The sequence below is a fragment of the Limulus polyphemus genome, unplaced genomic scaffold (genome assembly GCF_000517525.1).
Source record: "Limulus polyphemus unplaced genomic scaffold, Limulus_polyphemus-2.1.2 Scaffold27, whole genome shotgun sequence".
Classification (NCBI taxonomy): Eukaryota; Metazoa; Arthropoda; class Merostomata; order Xiphosura; family Limulidae; genus Limulus; species Limulus polyphemus.
Window position 1 is genome coordinate 383,215 of NW_013665637.1, and position 7,651 is coordinate 390,865.

Here is a 7,651-nt window from a genome sequence, read left to right on the forward strand (position 1 = left end):
AGCAAAACAAATAGAAAGATATCACAGTATAGTCCAAAAATGTGTTTGTTTGTTGTTAAGCGAGAAGATACACAATGGGCTATCTGTTCTCTGCCCACCGAAGGTATCAAAAACCGATTTTTAGCATTATAAACGTACAGATTTCTTCCTGAGCCACCGGGGGATCGTCACATAACCAAGGTAAGGGAAAACTGCTAACTACTGTTCTCCAAATTTTTCAGCTTATGAAGAACACTATCTAGAAACAGTATTTTCAACAGGTCGACTTATTCCGTTAAATGAAACGCATATTTACATACATAAAATAACATTTTAACAATCTTCTATCACACATAATTTTTCATTACTTTACTAGCATTTTTTCGTTAATTTTTGTGAATAGGTTATTATGATAGCTGTTATTGTTGTACCGGTACCTTCTAGTGTATGCTTCTTGAAATTTTTATTATCCAAAGGCTTGATAGTTTTGTACCGATTTTGAACCACGAGAGTGTTAACAGCTGACTTCCTGGATTTAGTCTTTATTATTTAATTCTTATAATAAATCTTATGTAGATTGGTACAATTTATTCACTTACTTATCTTTTTCACCTAAACTAATGAAGTGTATATTGATTATCATTATCACTGTGGAGAGTGAAAGAGTAGCATCAGTTGCAGTGTTTAAATGACAATGACAGATTAGTGTATGATCTCACCTGATCTACTATGAAATCTAAAAACTAGGCTCATCAGAAAACTATTTACTATAAACATAGTATAATCAAATAACTGCTGCCTGGTACATGACCTCATAAATATTCTAATTCGAAATTTTCAAAAGGTCCAATTTCAGTCGTGAGTTAATAAAATTTGGTAAGTAAATCCAAAGAAAGAATTATTCAGTATGAGGCAGATACAGATTCTATAATAAGCAAGATATCTTATACAGAAATGTGACTACTATATATATCAGCACGAGAACTTTAATAAGAACTGTTCGCTACTCACGAAAATCCCAGTAGCTTTTTCCAGAAAATAAAATAAAAAGGTGTCCATTAGGATCTAGAATAAATCCGGTAAATAACTAATGACTGTCTACTACAGGATAACAATGTGGGTGGATCGTGAGTAAACCTTAAGAAAATGAAGGAGGCCGCCAAGGTCTTGGCACTGTTACTGAACCTCTCCGCTGCGAACCAAGACGCTAACGAAATAATTAGCTCTGATCTCAAGTTTGTGAGAGAAATGAGCAGGTTGTGAGTAGGTGTTTAGGTTCTCAAGTTGTTGAAACAAACTGAAACATTTTTATTTTGTTCTTTTATCACCCACTCTGAAATTTGTATGGTTTTTTTCACATGCATAAGTCAGAGTCCAGTTCTCCTATTCAGAGCCTTATCTTTTTTGTTTGATGATTAACTACAAGCTTTCAGCGCGGTTTTAGTTAATTTTTTCTAGAAAATATAGTTCAGACATTTAAGATATGACTAGCCTTTATTTACAAATGTTACATAAAGAAACACATTTTTGTCTAGTTATTGTAACTTCCATCCATTGTCTTGCAAAATTGATGTTTCACTAAAAAGCAAAGGCTTAAACACACACCACATATAATTGCATTTAATAAAATCGTAGTTTAGTCATTGAAGAAAACTAGCTTGATGTAGCGTAAAATGTCATACTTACCTTGTTATTGCTTCATATTTATTTGAGTAAAAGTACGTGGCATCATTTGAATGATGCTAAATAAATATTTTCAAAGAATCACGAACGTAGTCTAGTTAACATCTTTTATATATGAAGCGTGCTGAGTAGAACCTTTTTTAATGTAGTGAACTGAGATTATGTATGAATTTTAAAATGTAAAAGTCATCTTATTGCTTAATTGCCTTGAGAGTTATTTCGTATGCAAAAATTTCTATCTAAACCTATCACCAAAAAATTAATACTAAACTGAATTACCAGATGTGAAAGTAACACAAACATTTGAACACTTCTTCAAGTTAGCCTCTGTTCTGTATAATTCATGGATTTTCATTGGATATATTACAATATCCCTATCATACTAGAATGCATGAGTTAATCTTTCTACGTAGTTGATTTTACATTTATCTACTTATTGTTTGCTATCTGAAAAGAATATCTATATTTACTCACATTCTGACTAATCACACTCAATCCTGTTACAATTGAGAAGTTTAATAAACTGTACATTATGCTTTCCTGTTGTACACATCTGCTCTACCAAAGGGCATTACCACAAAGGGTGTTGTTGTTGTTAAGCTCAAAGCTACACAATAGGCTATCTGTACTTTGCCCACCACGGATATCGAAACCCAAATTTTAGCGTCGCAAGCCTGCATACTTATCGCTATCACAGTAGGGACAATATGGTATTAGCTTATAATTCGTTTATTTATACAACTTTTATGGAGCATATGAATATATAACTGTGGCATGAAATGAGGGCTAAACCTTTTGTAACACAATAGGTGGATATTACTGTTGCTACATTTGACAGACAGAAAGAAACCTTCTTGTCTATAAAACATAGCCACGGTAATTTGACATACTTAAAACTAAGATATTATTGCACACTTAACAATGTTACAAACACGGGAGTTTGAAGAAGAAACTAACTAATCGTTTCTTCGAGTAGCTCAGGAGATTTTAAAGATTTATTATGTTATTATAATTTTTTTTCTGAAAACAGTCTTTTGTATACATTTCTAATTTTTAAAAGCTGTTAATCTGTGCGAGTCAGATTTAACCATCTTTCTCCATACACCGTGAAACAGCAGAATACGAATTGATAGTAATGCTAGTTCCTTTGAATTTGGAACTATTTTTGTTAAAGAAAATAACAAAGTTTTATATGAAGCAAACTATATCAAAAATGTGGTTCTGAAAAATGTACTTTTTAGATAAATGCCACACTATAAAAATTTTATTTTGGAAAAATTGTTTTCTGAAGTTTGAAATTTGCAAGCTCTTAATTTGAACTTTTAAATGGAACTTAAGATAAACTCAAAAAATATGTTTTCGGTTCTTTTTGAGCTTATGTTTTTCCATCCGATGATTGATTAACTATGCTTTAAGGTCCAATCCGGGGATTGACAAAAGTTGATCAATGTTTACTCATTTTTATTCGTTTGAGAATAGCCTAGCAATAGCAAATGAGCTCCAGTGAATACCAAGTCACTAGTAAGATGTAATAACTTAGAATTCCCAGCAACATTCTTTTGCTCGCACTTTCAAATAATTACATTAGTTGTGAATAACTTGTGTTCATCTGGTATTTATCAACTACAGTGTGTGGTATCAGTAAGAAAAATCTCGTGTTTTTAAATACTTCCAATTTCAACAGTTCCTGATTATAACACTTTTTTAGTAAATCCTTTTAGGTGTTTTCACTTAAGTACACAAACTAGCTTTTTTCTTTCTGAAATAACAAAGATTACACTGTGTACACATTTTGAAGTGTTTAAATAATGGGAAGTAGCTACAGAAACATTCAACTGCTTTATTTATTTTTAGTTATACTAAGATTTCTAGTAACACATTATCTGTACAACAAGACTGACTAAAAACATTCGTATGTTATAAACAACTGAATATATATAATTTCAGCTGATATAGCAAAATCCGTTTATAGTATTCATATATACTCCCACAACCAATAGATCAGCGGTACATCAGAGAGCTTATAACGCTAAAATCTGGTTTCGATACTCATGGTGAGCACAGCAAAGATAGCCAATTGTATAGATTTGTGCTTAACAAAAAATCAAATCAGATTATAGTATTTTGGCACTTGTGTATAAAGTTAAAATCATAAATTAATATTCAACGTTAAACTGGTACACAGAATAGCACGGAGTTGATGAGATAAGTTTGGAACTAAGAGAAGAAAATCCAATACTGTCATAGCATAAAGAATCGTATTTTGAAATTTCCAAATTATAAAATTTAGAACCGTTCACAAAGTTTAAGTGTAACAGGTAAACACGCTTGTTATTTCACTTCCGACGGGCCCGTCATGGCCAGATGGTTAGGGCGCTCGACTCGCAATCCGAGGGTCGCGGATTCGAATCCCTATCCCATCAAACATGCTCGCCCTTTCAGCCATGGGGGCGCTATAATGTTACGGTCAATCCCACTATTCTTTGGTAAAAGAGTTGGCGGTGGGTGATAATGACTAGCTGCCTTCCCTCTAGTCTTACACTGCTAAATTAGGGACGGCTAGCGCAGATAGCCCTCGTGTAGCTTTGCGCGAAATTCGTAACAAACAAACAAACACTTTCGACGAATGAAAATAAATTAGAAATAAAAACAACAACAGATTTTGTTTATCTTATACCAAATCTACTGATTATTTTTTCAGAGTGAGAGCGTGAGTGAAACATACACAGAGAGAAAACACTTATCCGAGAACACTGTATATTTAACTTCACTTGTACTCACTTGAAATTAAAAAACGTATAAATGACATATTATTGGGTTTTTGTTTCATACCAAGTGTTCTGTATAAAATTTATATGCTAATTATCCATTATTACTCTTGTTTCAAGTATGTAATGTTTTATATAAAGTTTAAATTATTCAATAAACACAAATACATCTTGTTGAACATGACACACAAATACTAAAAGAATAAAGAAACAGGTGGATGTTAGCTGTGATACTCTATTGGAAAAGAGAAGCAAGATTTTATCTAACAAAGTGATAATAAACGTTTGGAATGGAGTGGACATTCTTATATCTAGAAGAACCAGAGATATTCATTGTAAAAATCATATCATGGTTAAATTCTAATCTCCTCTCCCTCAAATGTTCAATGTAGCTAGTGTGTATGATTAGAGACTTCAAACAGATGACGTCATCTTAACTGTAAGCTACTAAAGGTACAGAGATCAAACAGTAGAAGTCTGCTTCTTTGTGAACATCATCTGATGTGGCGATCTAGTTAACTCTTAACAGGTAAAGGATTCTAGCGGATAAAAGTCGTCTTTATTGACAAACTATCAGCGAGTGTGGAGCTCTAATTGTTGAAGTCATATTATATATAAACTATCCTACAACGGTTGAACTCGTCTTTCCAGAGCAAGTTACGACAGAGTTTGAGCTCTAACAGTTGCAATTATCTTCATTGTAAACTACTTCCTACTCATTGATTATCATTTTAAATAATTGAGAACTCTAGCACTTAGGTGTCAGTGCTTAATAAACAGGGAACATATGCATGAATAGAGACACTAACTGTGCTTCAAATGGAGTACACCTCTAGGAATAGGATGTTTTAAGACCAAAGTATGAAGAGCAAACTTATAAAAAATAACATCATTTCAACTTGTTTGCTCAGCAACATTCTAAAATTATCTATTAGCGAAAATAATGCTGTGAGGAAAAACAGAATTTGGTTTTTTGTTGAATCTTAACTGGTATTGGCTAACAGTTTTACGATTCTATACAGTTGGCAACATATATTATTACATGATATACATGCTTAGGAATAGCATGAATCCCATGTACTAGTGCATGATATATCATATATTGTTTTGCTTAACCAGTTTATGCTCTCTCTTCAAGCACAGAATATTTTTGACAGAATAAAAACGCTTTCGTTTCAAATATGAAAATTGTGTTTTTTTTTTGTCTAACATAGGCTTTCCTTTTCTCTCGACGGATAGATGGAATGTTTTGTTATCAGATAGTGTTGTCATGAAAACCCGTTCAATTTATAACAACTTGCTATAATACACTATTAAAATATAAAACGATATTTTTTCCTGAAAAAAAAGCATTCTTATCTTATTTCTCTAATAATTCAACATAATTTGTCTGCTGAATTTCGCTTGTCATATCTCTAGATGAGTTTTTGTATTTATGATAGTTTAGTAATGTTGTCTGTTAAAAAGATAATTTTTTCTTTGGCAATGAGCGAAAACTTGTTTCATTACAACCATTCCGGAAGTAATTATTGTGTTGATTTATAACTTAGCCACTCATGGAGCGTTGAATAATCTGCACATCACCTGGTATGAAACTCCAAAATATAGTTCAACTGCACATGCACACAGAGCAAGCACAAGTATAGCAGGTGTATACTTAAATTAACCTCATCAACACTGCTTGCTCTGTTAACAGGTGTGTTGAAATTGATCAAAAAACGTTTATCCTCAGTGGAAAAATAGTATATATATATATATACATTAATATAGCCACCAATAAACATACATATCTTTATTTTCATTTTTTGACGCTATTCAGCGTGAAAGCTAAGTTCAACACTTTGGTTTTATTCACCTCTCTACAGGTGTGATTTTTAATATGAAAACATTCGCATTATGTAATAAAAACAATGTTTTGAGCTTTGTGGACACTGTTTGAGGCAAAGTTGTTTTTTGTAGTGTGGAAGGAAGTCGTTCTCACATTTTATACAAAAGTTTTTCTTACCCGTGAGAAGAAAGGCACATGGGATATGTGGAGTTTTACTTCTATAGATTTTATATATATTTATAGAATTTGCTTAGAAAAGAAAAATCTAAGTTTTTGTTAAGCAGCTATTTGTTTGGATTTCAGAGTTGGTATTATGACTTTTTAACTGCCGTTTGTAAGAATACTGTTCTCTATTGTTTGCCAAGAAGTTGTTTTCTCAACCTTATGGTCGAAGGTTGTTAAAAATATTATTTCGAGAAGCTTGGATGGAAACAGTTTCAAAAAGTTAAAAGCTGATCCTTGAAGTTTATTGGAATGCTATTTCCAGAGCTTGTATAAAGATAGATTTATCATTCTTTCATACATGAGTAATAAAAATAAAACTATTAGCAAAGTATCATTAAAGAAAGAAGACATAGTACAGCCTGTGTGCATAGAAAATCTTGCCAGACCTTATTTGAAACAGAATAAGACATTTTTTTCTTGTTCAATTAACCAGGATCTACATACCCTGACTGCGTGACTGATCCGTTAAACCGCCTGAGTGGTTCTCATCACTCGCTAGTATTCGTATCAGTGCATGTGTTCACCACGTTCAGTAACATTTAAAGCAGCAGTTACTATTCAGGTAACGTAGACGTTCTTGCTTAACATCTCGACTATCAGACAAGTTTTGTAGGTGGAGGGAATAGAAAAATAAGACGATGGTCGAGTGATTTCATAGAAATCAGTCCCAAGCTCCTTTTATGAGAATAAAAAAGATTAGGACAAAACGTATTCACATAACTAAAACTCAATGATCCTTCAATAAATGAAGTCATCGTAAACCGTTTTTCTGATACTATGTACATCTTTCGTTAGCTGTACCTAGTTTCTAATTGCCGCACACCAGTAAGCCTATTTCATTAGCAATGCTATAATATCGTAGCTGTTAAAGCACCTAAGCTGATGATACAATCAGTGAAATCGAATTGTTTCAAATTTTAGTTTTCTGGTGTATTGGTTTGTAATATTAACTAAATCTAACCAATATGATGTGCTAAACAGCGTTATGTGACGTATTTATTATTATATATTTATTTTAATATCATAGTTTCTTTAAATGTAGTTTATATTTAGAAACATGCGTATCTTATAGTGTTAAATATGTATTGCAAAACTCTCGCCTATTCTCTAAAGTTATAGAAGATTCTCGAGTGTAAGAATCCACAATGTATGTATGTACGTAAACGCT